Below are 12,914 nucleotides of genomic sequence, written 5' to 3'. Positions count from 1 at the left end.
CCAAACCCCTGTTCCCCCGCTGAGGTCACCCACTGGGGTTACCCTCATGGAGGCAAGGTGTGGACAGGCTCTGCAGGTCCACAGAACCCAGGGTGGTGGGAGCCTCCAGCCCAGAACAGAGCGCCCCCCAAGCCCCAGCTCTCACCCTCTCGCTGGGCTCTCCGCCTTCTCCCACCAGCCCATTTCTGGCCCTCCTCTTGGAGAAACTGCCAGAAAGTGAGGCATGCAGTCCACCCCCAGGGACCATGGGACCAAATTTCTACAAAGGAAGGGCTTGTGCAGGGCAGGGTGATCTTAAGGAAGGGATGTTTTCTTTTTCTTTTACATGTAAGTTCTACGTATCTATCACGTGGGCCTTGAACACATGACCCCGAGATCAAGAGTCCTGTGCTCTACCAACTGGACCAGCCCAGTGCCCAAGGAAGGGATATTTCTTAAACTGCCCTCTGTAGCCAGCAGGCCTATTTGGGGCTGATGGAGCTTGGAGGATTACCAGGATCCCCCAAAGACCACCCAGGGGCCCCCACTGCTGCCGTCCACAGATGGTCTGTCCCCAGTGGGGGGTCCATATCCACCTGCGTGTGCTTTGCCCTTCCCCACCCCCCACCCCTCCTTCCTGTTGGCCTGGACACACTGCTCGCTGCTTGCTGCCTCCTGGCAGCCTTGTCCCCACATGCTGGCCTCGCTTTATCTTGTTGGTCATCTCTGCACAGGAAGGAGCCTGGATGGGTGCCAGGGCTGCCTAAGAGGATTATATCACTCCCCCCAGGGGGTGGGGGTTCAAAGCAACTGGGTCCCTCGGGCTGGCCTCCTAGGGGGTGCTCTCGGGGCCCTGAGCTATCATCATGACCAGACCCCAAAGAGGAAGCAGAGGCCCAGAGATGGGGAGTGACCTGGCCACGCCACACAGCAAGAAAGAGATGGAGCCCAGCCTGGAATCCCATCCAGTGTTCCCCCGCCCCCAGGGCTGCTTCCTGATCATATTCACGGCAGCTCACAGGAAATGGCTTCTCTGGAGCTTACGGGAGGACATGACACGGCTCCAGCTAACCACATCCCGTTTTTCCAGGGTCCACTTTGCCTCTGCCACCGAGATTATCACCAACTGAAAAAACAGCTCATTCTCGTGGAGGACAGGTTCCCCACCACGGTCTGCTCCTCCTACCACCTTGGGAGGGACCATCTCCACTTCGTAGACATGGAAACTGAGGCATGGGGAGGTCTGGAGGACCCGGCGCTGGCACATATGGAGAGAGCCCTAAACTTCAGATCGCCTACTTTCTTTCTTTCCTTCTATCTTTCTTTCTTTCTTTCAGATTTTGTTTATTTATTTGAGAGAGAGAGAGAGTGTGCGTGAGCGTGTGTGCGCAAGTGCACGGGCAGTAGGGCAGGGCGGAGGGAGAAGCAGGCTCCCCACTGAGCAGGGAGGCTGATGCATGGCTCCATCCCAGGACCCCAAGAACATGACCTGAGCCCAAGGCAGACGCTTAACCCACTGAGCCACCCAGGCGCCCCCGATCTCCCGCTTTCCTGCCGCATTTCCTTCAGCACCCAGCTCAGAGCAGTCGGCCCCTCCTTCTCCAGCCCTCCTGGCACTGGGCCCCTGGCAACGAGCGTCCCATGGCAGACCCCGAGGCCACAGAGGGACCATCTGTTACCTGTACTCCTGGCCCACAGAGAGTGGGCACAAGCCAGGCCTCTTACCTTTGTGTTAGAAAACACCTGTGAGATAGATCTGGGTCTTGGGCTCGGGAGCCAGGAGGACGGCCACTTCTCCCTCCCTGGGCCAGCCCCAGGGGATTCTGGGCCCCACTGATCCCAGCAGTGTTCTCTCCCGTAACCCTGAGCCCATCCTGCGGGAGGAGACCCTGAGACTCCGAAGCCAGGCCCTCCTGAAGCCAGGCGGCCATCCCTGGAGGGGCCTGGACTGGACTTAGCTGAGGGCCCCGAGAAGGTGGCAGAAGGACCCCTCCCCTGATTTCTTTTGTTTTCTGTACCTGTTACTGCTTGATGTCATACAATATACTTACTGTTTCCTTGTTTGCTGTCTGTCTTTCCCCGGGCAGGGCCATAGTTTGTTTCCATCACGGCAGACCTAATCAGGCTCCCTCCCACTGCATATTTGTAAGTGAATGAGTGGCTCCGCAGTAGGGCCGTGGGAGGTCAGTTCCGAGGTGTTGGAGGCAGGGCCAGGTGGGTGGGGCTGGGAGAGGAGGTGGTACCGTCCCGGGTGTGGGGCAGGAGGAGGGAGGGGCATCTCACTGGGGGGTGCGGGGGTTGATGCGGAAGGCGGTCCCCTTGGCCCACCAACCAAGACAGCAGGACTCAGCTGGGTCCCAGGTGTGACAGGGCAGTTGGGCAGGGCCTCGTCTCATCTCGCTCAATATCCTCTGGGCCCGGGCTGGTGCTTAGCCCCAAGCTATTTCCGCCCTGCCCCATCTTCTACTCCTCAACCTGCATTCCCTCTTTCCCCTCCTCCTGAAAGCCTTCCTAGATTCTCCTGCCCATAAAGTCTTCCTCCTTCTATGCTTGCATGCACTTACTTCCTCACTCAGGAAATGGTTCTGAGATTGGCCACAGATGCTGGCCCCTTGGGGATGTAGAGATGACTATGTCTCAAGGGACAGAAACCTAGGGGCAGGGCGCGTGGGTGACTCAGTGGGTTAAGCCTCTGCCTCAGGTAGTGATCTCAGGGTCCTGGGGTCGAGCCCCGAATTGGGGGAGGTCTCTGCTCAGCGGGGAGCCTGCTTCCCCCTCTCTGTCTGCTGCTCTGCCTACTTGTGATCTCTCTCTCTCTCACTGTCAAATGAATAAATAAAATATTAAAAAACAAAAACACCCTAGGGGCCTCTGGGTGGCTCCATCGTTAGTTGTTAAGTGTCTGCCTTCGGCTTGGTTCCTAATCCCAGGGTACTGGGATCGAGCCCCACAGTGGGCTCCCTGCTCAGCGGGAAGCCTGCTTCTCCCTCTCCCAGTCCCCCTGCTGTGTTCCCTCTCTTGCTCTCTCAGTCAAATAAATAAATAAAATCTTTTTAAAAAGGCAGGGGGACAGAAACCTAGAAGCCAAGTCACAGCATTGCTCAAAACTAGGTAATGCATGAGAGCTTCAGGACCCTGAGACCATGACCTGAGCCGAAGGCAGGGGCTTAACCCAGTGAGCCACCCAGGCGCCCCTATTACAGTGTTTCTTAATTATGCACAGACTCAGAGCCAGGAGTAAACCTCCCCTGCTCGTGCTGGCCTCCAACATGAAAACTGAAGGAGCTGGGGGCCTGGGTGGCTCAGTGGGTTAGGCTGCTGCCTTTGGCTCAGGTCATGATCTCAGGGTCCTGGGATCGAGTCCCGTGTCGGGCTCTCTGCTCAGCAGGGAGCCTGCTTCCCTCTCTCACTCTCTCTCTGCCTGCCTCTCTGCCTACTTGTGATCTCTGTCTGTCAAATAAATAAAATCTTTAAAAAAAAAAAAAAACTGAAGGAAAGTCACAGAACCCAACGTGACCAGCAGCAGAAGCAACGCAAGTTCAAACTCACAACAGGGAAGGATCTTGCTGGTTCTCAGCACAGACGGGTCTGGTTCTTAAGTGGGAGGGAGGGTGGCGGTCCTCCCTCCTCCCTGAGTCTCCTCTGGTCACCTCCCTGTCCCCCATCCTGCGGGGCACAGCTGGGTCACTGCCTGCGTGGTCCCCCCACCAGTGACCGTAGTCTCAACCACCCTGAGCAACAGGAACCCAAACCCGGGTGGTAGGATGTATTTGTCTTCACTGGGGTAGAATATACATAAGATAAAATTTACCATTTTAACCATTCATGTGGGTATATCTGAGAGGCATCAAATACCGGACGGCACTGTGCAACCTGCACTACTAGCCACCTCCAGACCTAGTTCCTCTTCCCAGGCTGAAACTATCCCTCCCCAGGCCCCGCCCCCAACCCAACGCTGGGGGCGACCACCATTCTACTTCCGTCTCGTCTCCGTGAACTTGAGTCCTCCACATTCTGCCTAGGAGGGAACTACACACTATTTGTCCTTTTGCCACAGGCTTATTGCACTTATTCTACTGCCCTCCAGGTTTGCGTGTTGGAGCAACATCAGAGTTTCCTGCCTTTAATTTTTATTTTATGTTTTAGCACTACTCCTAACGTGGTGCTCAAATCCACAGCTCCAAGATCAAGAGTCGCATGCTCCACCCACGGAGCCAGCCCGGTGCCCCTGAAGGTTTCCTTCCTTTTTAAGGCTGAATAATACCCTATTGTATGTATACACCACATTTGGCTTTTCTATTCATTCGTTCCTCAGGGGCATCAGTGAGTGGTTGCTCATATCTTTTCACCATCATGAATGTTAGTGTATGACGATCTGTTCAAGTTCCTGTTCTTACTTCGCATGGATACCCAGATATGCAATTGCTGAATCAAACTGTAATTCTATGTTTGATTGAGGACTTATTTCTAATGCGATTGTTCAGATGACCCCAAGTAGGCTTATAGCCTCTTTATTTTTAAATTTCACAGATTCAACGCCCACGAATTTTTACTTTATATTTTAAAGATATTTATTTATTTGACAGAGCAAGAAAGAGAATACAAGCAGGGAGAGCAGCAGAGGGAGAGGGAGAAGCAGATTCTCCATTGAGCAGGGAGCCCGATGCGGCACTTGGTCCCAAGACCCCGGGATCATGACCTGAGCCCAAAGCAGATGCTTCACCGAGCCACCCAGGTGCCCCAACACCCACAGAATTTTAAATCCTCATACTCTGCAGCTTCTGTCCTGAGACTCCAGTGTGAGACACCCTAGAGCTGTCCCTTCCAGCGAGGGGAGCATGAGCCAGGAGCCCCGGAATGGGGCTGGCTGCGTTTTGATGTCCTGCGCAGGGAAATACACCTGTATTTCAAAGACTTCATATGAAGGAGAGATCTTGTTAGTAGTATTTATGTTGATTACGTGTCAGAATGATACCGTTTTATCTATACCGGGTTCAAGAAACAATACATTAAAATTAATTTCACTTGTTCCTTTTTAAAATGGGACTGCTGGAGAATCTAGCCTGGTGTTTCAGGCTAGCATTGTCTTTGTGTTGGGATGCTAAATCTAGCAGGTCCATCCATCTAGGTGCTTTCCAAGCCTAGAGGAGCCGCCTAGAGCTCGGAAGACTTGGCTGTTCTCTTATTTATTTTTAGTTGAGGTGAAGTTCACATAACACACAATAATCCATTTCCAAGTGTACAGTGCTGTGCACCCATCACCTCCTTCTAGAGTCTGAGTTTCTCATCGCCCTAGAAAAATGCACCCATTAAGCAATCACTCAACATCCCGCCTCCCCCCTGGCAAACGCCGATCTGCTTTCTGTCTCTACAGATTTGCGTATTCCAGACATTTCATTTGAAAGGAATAATACAATATAGGACCTTTAATGTCTGCCTTCTCTCATCCAGCACAATGTCCCCAAGGCTCATCCTGGTTGTGGCAGGTGTCAGAGCCTCATTGGTTTTATGGTTGGAGATGACCCTGTCGTGTGGGTACCCCACTACTTGCCAACCCCGCGGATGGACAGTGGGGTCGTCTCCGCCTTCTGAGTAATGCACGTGTGTGTATGCTTTCTGTGTGGTGGTTATGTTTTTGTTTCCTGGGGCGGGAATTGCCGGGTCATGTGGCTGCTGCTTTTCGTCGTTTTAGCATTCTTCTTACTTATGTCTCAGAGCTCTGGACACGCATTGTTACAGAGTCACCTGGGTTCTCAGGGTGTGCTAGGATAGATACCTGAGTACCACTGAAGGGAGCTTGGGCGGGATGGGGGGCGTACTTTTTGGAGAAGTCCATGTCAGTATTTTTTTTTTTTTTAAGATTTTATTCATTTAGGGGCGCCTGGGTGGCTCAGTGGGTTAAGCCGCCGCCTTCAGCTCAGGTCATGATCTCAGGGTCCTGGGATCGAGTCCCGCATTGGGCTCTCTGCTCAGCAGGGAGCCTGCTTCCTCCTCTCTCTCTCTGCCTGCCTCTCTGCCTACTTGTGATCTCTGTCAAATAAATAAATAAAATATAAAAAAAAAAAAGATTTTATTCATTTATTTGAGAGGGGCAGGGGTGGGGAGGAGCAGAGGGCGAGGGACAAGCAGACTCCCTGCTGTAAGTGGGGCCCTACATGAGGCTCGATCCCAGGACCCCGAGATTATGATCCCAGCTGAAATCAAGAGTCAGATACTTAATCGACTGAGCCACCCAGGTGCCCCAGCTTGTCAGTATTTTTAGGACTTTATCCTTGGGAGGACCCGATTCTCTGGAGAGGACCTTCAGTGTGCTGCCTGGGGGGCAAAGGCCTGGCTGTTGCTGGGAGTAGGGCAAGGGGACAGGGTCCCCAGCACTCGAAATTCCCTGTACTTGGCTCCCTGTTTTCAGCTCGATGCCCCATCCCCAGGCCAGGGACAGCTGCTTTTCCATCAGCAAACCTAACTCCAGTTTTCTGCTGGGGCTGGGGTGGGCAGGTGGCCCCCGAGGTCTCACGTCCTGAAAGGGGGTTCAGGAGTCCGGCTGCTCCATATTTTGCCCCCATCCAATATCCCCACCTGGCGCTGCCCGCTGGGGCCGAGCCCTTGCTGGCTGTGTGGCGTTCCTCATGCTGGGGCTCAGCACATCCCCGCCCCAGCTGACTTGGGAGGCGGCTCTTCTGAGCCCCCGACTCAGCCGCCTCTACCCTCACTTAACTCCCCAGCTTCAGGGCTGCACGGTTCGGTCTCCGTCCAGCTTGCCCCACGCTTGTGTCTCTACTTCAGAATGAAAGCCTTCCTGGGATTTGGCGAGGGGGGACACTTGGTGTGTGTGTTCGATCTGCCATCCTTAGCTAAGCTGTCAGGCCAAGACCAGCCTGCCAGTTCCAAGAAGCCCGAGTCCTTTAGCAAGATTCCAGCAACCCCCGCCCCCCACTGTGGGCAACCTTCTGGGAAGCCTGTTCCAGGAGGGTTCCCCCCTCAGCCCGGGTCTCAAGACTCACTCTGGCTGGAGCTCAGGGCTGGCTGGCTGTAGCCCAGAGACTGTGAGCCCCTCTGAGGCAGGAGTGTCAGCTGTGACACTTCTGGTCGCCTTCTGTCTCCCTGCCACAGCCCCTGCACGGTACACATGGCCGCTTCCCAGACCACTTTGTTGCTGGAGAACCAAGGCAAGGACACACAGGGAAGGAGATAGAGACTGGGGTGAGGCGGGGACTGAGCCACCCAGGCACCCCAAGAATTAACTTTTGGTTCTAAGAAAATGTTTTGCTCTATAATAATCCATTCGTCTTGATACCACTGCAGTTGTCAAGTACCATGTCTAGTAATTTTGGCGAGGAGAAGAGACCCACCGATGGCCGCTTCCAGTCGGCGACGGCGACGAGAGAAGAATTAGGCACAAACAAGTCAGCTGCAAAAGACTGGGAGCAGGGGACAACAGTCGAAAAGGACGGCTGCCACGAGCAACTCCACAGTCTCACTTTTATTAGATAGAAAACAATAGCCAACAGAAGGATTGATGAAGGTCACACGTTAGTCACGTCTTGCAGGCCAGCAAGGCGGAGGGCAAGGTTTCTAGTTAACCAAGCACATTCAAAGGACTCATCTACCTAACAACGAGCACTTCTGGGAAGAGAAAGGAGCGATCACGAAAAACGGAAAGCAGGCGGTTTCCGTTCCACCCTGAGCGTTCCCGGGTGCTCGGCTTCGGTGAAGGGGGCGGCATTCCGCCCTGAGCGAGCCGGGCATCCCCAGCTGCCCAGCTTCCCGGTCGTCCATCGTCCTTCTCCCCAAAGACCTGTTGTCAGTATCAGTGGGTCTTTCTTTCTTTCTTTCTTTCTTTATTTGACAGACAGATATCACAAGTAGATGGAGAGGCAGGCAGAGAGAGAGGGAAGCAGGCTCCCCGCTGAGCAGAGAGCCCGATGCGGGACTTGATCCCAGGACCCTGGGATCATGACCTGAGCCGAAGGCAGCGGCTTAACCCACTGAGCCACCCAGGCGCCCAGTATCAGTGTTTCTTAAGGCCATATCTAAATGTGCTTGGCAACTAGTAAAATCCTCCAGGGGTTACAGTTTAAGTAACAAATTGTTCCGAAGGGCAGCAGCAACCGACGTCACAATGTGTCTTTGCCCCAGCCCGGGGTCACCCACCTGCTTGAGCTCCTGGCTGCTCTGAGTGGGGTCCTGCTCCTTCCCTCGGGACAGCTGGGTCCACCTCCCTCCAGGGCCACAAACAGCCCCGCGCTGATGGCTGGGACCCTGAGACCAGAGTCTGTGGGTCCGTACCTCAGCCCCAGGTTCACCGTGGCCCCAGGGCAGGGGTGCCGGGGAGAGGGTAAGCCAGGGAAGGCATGCCTGGAGAGAGAGCTGATCCTAGTCAGGTCCTGAAGAATGAATAGTTCTCACTCTGAGGAAACGGCCTCCCGGGCAGCAGGGAAAGCATCGGCACAGAGATGCACGAAGGGCTCTGGCCCAGTCCGAGGAGGTTGGGGAGAACTGATCTGGCCCAGGAGGGTGCAGGCTGGGAGCTGGCGGGCCAGGGCCAGAGGACCTCATGGTGGAACCACTGCACAGCCTGAAAACTCTCCTTCCCGGTGCCTGAAATGCCCGTCATCTTCATGTGCCTTCCTCAAAGTCATAGAAGCTGCTTCTGCTGTGTGCATCACCTCCCAGGTCCTGCTGGGGGTCAGCTAGAGGGGTTGGTTCTCTCCAAAGGGACTGGAAAGCCACCTCGGCCATCTCCACCGCTGGACTCCCCTCCCAGGCCCCTCCCACCTGCCCTGTGGACAGCCCGACGTTCCCTCACTGAAGTGCCCCGTCTCCCCTCGGCCTCTGGAGAAAGGCCAGCCCGAACCCCAAGGCCTTGCCACGCATAGGCCCTCCACCCCCCAGGCTGTGCTCTCTCCTGGCCTTTCTCATTGTCCTCAGAGGCTGCTTCTCCTCTCTCCTTAACCCGGCGACTCCTGTCCTTCCTTCAAGAGGCAGGCTCACTTCTTCCAGGCAACCTGCCAGGAGCCCCCAAGTCTTCGTCAGGGGTACCCCCGGGGTGTGAGCTCTTCAGGACAGGTTGTGGCTGATTCCTGCTCGGTCGGCAGCGGAGGGGCAAGGCTTGGGAAAGGCTTGGTACCTCCCTTGTCCCCAGACCCAAGGGATGAATCAGACCAGGTAACACAACCCCAGCACAATCTCAGATCTCAGAGCGTCCTTGGCATGAGAGCTTCCCTCCTGCCTTGGGGGGCGTCGGCACGTGCCAGCAGGTTAAACCGGCATGGAGACATCCCCGTCCAACCCTGGGAAGGGGTTTGAAAGTCAGGAGGAAACATCGTGGTGCCGAGAGAAAAGTCCTGAGTTCACGTCTCCCCTCTGTGTTACCCGGGCAGCTTGCTTGTCCCAGGTCTGGGTTTCCTTCTCTCTTGGGCGGGGGATCTGCTCCTTGCTAAGTCGTTAACTGTGACAGGCGACATTGTGTGTCCAGCATGTGCCTGGCACGTAGTGAGAACTCATTAAACAGTAGTCGTCGCGGTTTTGTTTTTACAAAAAACTGAGCTGTATTTGGGGAAGAGCCTAGGATAGGAGAGTTTCTGGTCCTCATCCAAGGTCACCCAGGGGCATGCAGAGGCCGGACTTCCAGAAGCACCGGATCAAGAAAAGCCATGGTGGGGGGGGGGGGGGGCAGGATGGCAGAAGGCGGCCAGCCCTGCCTCTGGGGAAGAGCCTGCACTCCTGTCCGAGTCCAGACTCCTGGGCTTCCCTCTGGATTTGGGAGGCGAGGGTGGAGCTGAAGAATCTGTCCTTGTATTAGCTCTGGTCTTCATCGCCCCCTGGCCCTAATGGGCAGCCAGGCGGGGGCCTGCGGCTCTGTCCTCCCCCAGACCCTCAGGTGCCAGGCGGGGACAGCCTCTTCTCACACACCCGTCCTGACGGGCAGCTCCTCACCTCTCACAGGCAGCCGGCGAGACTGTCCACGTTGGACACTGTTGGGAAGTTCTTTCTGAGCCTGAGCTGACATCTCTCTCCCCAGATCTCTGCCCAAACTTTCTGCCTGTATTTGATTTCCACATGTGTCCCATGGGGAGGGGGTCTCATGATAGGACCCAGTAGACCTACAGACAAATTCTGACCGGAGGCTCTGGGTGTGGGGAGCAGCCCAGGTGGGCCCCCTGCGGAACAAAGGTCTGGAAAGTTCCCAACCTGGCCCTCGGCAATTGGCTCTAGGGAGCCACGGGGCCAACGTGGTTCACTTCTTAAAGTATCAAATGACTCGATAATGTAATTTTAAATGTTAGATCTGAAAAAAGAAAAAAAAAAAGTTGCTTTTATACTAAAAAAAGACCCATTTGATATTATGAATATGACTACAGAATTCACCTTGAAATTCAAAATAAACGGAGACATCTAATTTCTTAGAACCCCTAAAACTCTGGGGTTGCTGGGGTAGGAGTAGTTTTCTCTGAGGTAATGGTATCTGCTGTAGAAAGTTTCAGAAGCTCTTCTTTAAGCAATTCGTCTATCCATCCGTGTTCCTCTGACACTCCTTAGACGCTGCCCAGATGGCTACCGAGATGCCTAGAGGAGACTAGGATGGAGGGGGTTCGGGGCGGGGGGTCTCAGAGCGGGGGGAGAGGAAGGAGCAAGCACACGAGTGACTCCAACACAGTAGGGGCCAGGAAGCAGGAGGCTGGAGCTTTGGAAGGTTCGAGCTCAGTCCCGTCTGGCCCATGGGATGGCTTTGCTGAGGTTACAAGCATAGGAACTTGATTATGGAAGGTGTGGAGACCGTCTGGGGCTCTGGCCTTGAGGAAGCGGTGGAGGTCCAGGCCCCACCGCGTCCCTGCTCCAGCCCACCGCATGAGCTGGGGGAGCCAAAGCAAGGTGCTGGACCAAACAACCGATCCGCACATCGTGGGGTCCCCTGACCTCTCTGGGGGTCTCGAAGGCAGGGCCGGCATCTGCAAACTGGTGTCCGTAATTCCTCAAAGCCGGCTGCCAGACACTGTGTCTGTCCTGGGGGAGGCTGCCCAGGCTCGTGGAAATGTCAAGTGCCCGTCTTTGCTCGGGGCTGACATCACCTCTGCGTGGGAACAAAGCGCGTGCTCATGCCGAGCCTGTCTGGATTGGCAGTGATCTGCGCCCTTGTTTGGTTTCAAAATAGGGGGCCCAGAAGGAAAAATCATGAAAGATGCCCTTGTTGGAAGAAACGTCGAGGAGCCCAGCAGATCGCCTCCCTCCGGGCTTTGGCTGAGACGAGCAAGCGGCACACCCCCACTCCCCAATGTCTGGGTTCCTGGGGGAAGCTGCCAATACACCTGTTCCATGGGAGGTCCCGGGGGGAGCCTTCATTATACGGGACTTTTGAGTGTGTGGGGGGTGTGCAGGGAGAGCGCGGAAATCCGTGCTCATGCTCTTGTCCATTTCCACATCTGTGGGGCAGTGCAGTCCTTACCGTCTCCTAGCTATGGCGACTCAAGCCTGCGGGGAATCTTATTAAGAAGTTGGTCATTAACAATGAATTTTGGAACACTGAAAAAATAAAATAAAAAAATTAAAAAAAAAAAAAGCTGGTTTCCTCATTTTATAGATGAATAGAGGCTCAGCATGGTCAAGTAACTTGTCCAAGGTCACACAGCTTGTCATTTTCATTTAACACGGATGTGAGAGCTACTGTATGGCTGGCACGGACCTTGGGGCCGGGACCCAGTGGAATAAAGTAGACAGAGTCCCCCTCTCACAGAGGGTACATCTTAGTGAGTGAGAGACAACACAGATAAACAAGCCAGAAATGCCAGGCCGTTTCTATGAAGCAGATTCCACAGGGAGATGGGGTTGGGATGGGGCTGGAGTGGGACCAGGGCAGGCCTCCCTTGGGATGTAGCATTTGCACAGAGGCCTGAGGCACAATAAAGAGCCAACCATGTAAAGAGCCCGATCAGGTGCCTTTCCCAATGACGTTCCAGCGGCCTGAGTGGCCCCTGACAGGTCCCACTGCCAATGCCACCAGTGGTGGGGACACCCTGCCAGGTGCCTCCTGCAGCTCGGCAGCAGGGTCAGTTTGTGAGAATGAGAGGACCCAACAAAGGCTGGAAACTCCAGAGAACAAACCCCCATGGGGAGTGTCCATGGGGCTCCCGGTGCTGCCAGAGGTCCCGGTCCCCTGCCCTGCTGCCTCGGGCCCCGGGATGACGGCAGCTCAGGAATGCCTGCTTCATCCGGTCTGACCCAGGCCAGGTCCTCAGTCAAGGCAGGGACTGCATCCCATCCCGTGAGGGGACCGATGTCTTCAAGGGACAAGTGGACACAGGGCTTCTCTGGTCCTCTGTGATCCAGCCCCAGGGAGATTGCTCTCCCCAGTGAGGCGGTGGGAGGCGGCCAGAGGCTGGGCTCAGCCCAGCGTGTGCGTGAGCTCGGGCCTGCGCTTCGCAGCTTGGCCCCCCGGTGCCCTGTTCCCTTCTGGGCCCGACTCCTGCCATTTCTGAAATCCTAAGACAGACCCCCCCACCCCAAACTAGCCCTCTCTGCCTCACAGCTTAATCCACCAGAGGGAACCAGGAAGCTACACCGGCGCCCCTCTCGGCCCCCAAAGGCCAGCCCAGGAGGAGCTGCAGGACACCGAGGACGGGGTTCAGGGACACAAAGCCAGCTGGGCAGGGCCTGGGGGGCCAAAGCAGGTGCTAGGGCAGGCCCGGGAGGCCTAGGAGTTGGACGGCCATTTGTGACAGAGCGGGCCCACCTGTCTGCGCCTCAGTCACTCACTTGAGAGACGGGGGACCCACGCCTCCCTCTCAGGGTGCAGGGCTGACACCAGGACTCCGGGTCTCAGGCCAGCAGTGCTCCCGAGGGCTTCCCGAGGGTCAGCTGGGGAAGCCAGAGTGGGGACAGACCCTGAAAGGCCCATCCTGCCAGTGGGGCTCTTCCCAGGGGAGGGGCAGGGGAACCCA

The sequence above is a fragment of the Mustela lutreola genome, chromosome 8, assembly GCF_030435805.1.
Source record: "Mustela lutreola isolate mMusLut2 chromosome 8, mMusLut2.pri, whole genome shotgun sequence".
In the NCBI taxonomy this organism is placed as follows: Eukaryota; Metazoa; Chordata; class Mammalia; order Carnivora; family Mustelidae; genus Mustela; species Mustela lutreola.
Note: the sequence above shows the minus strand (reverse complement) of the source record.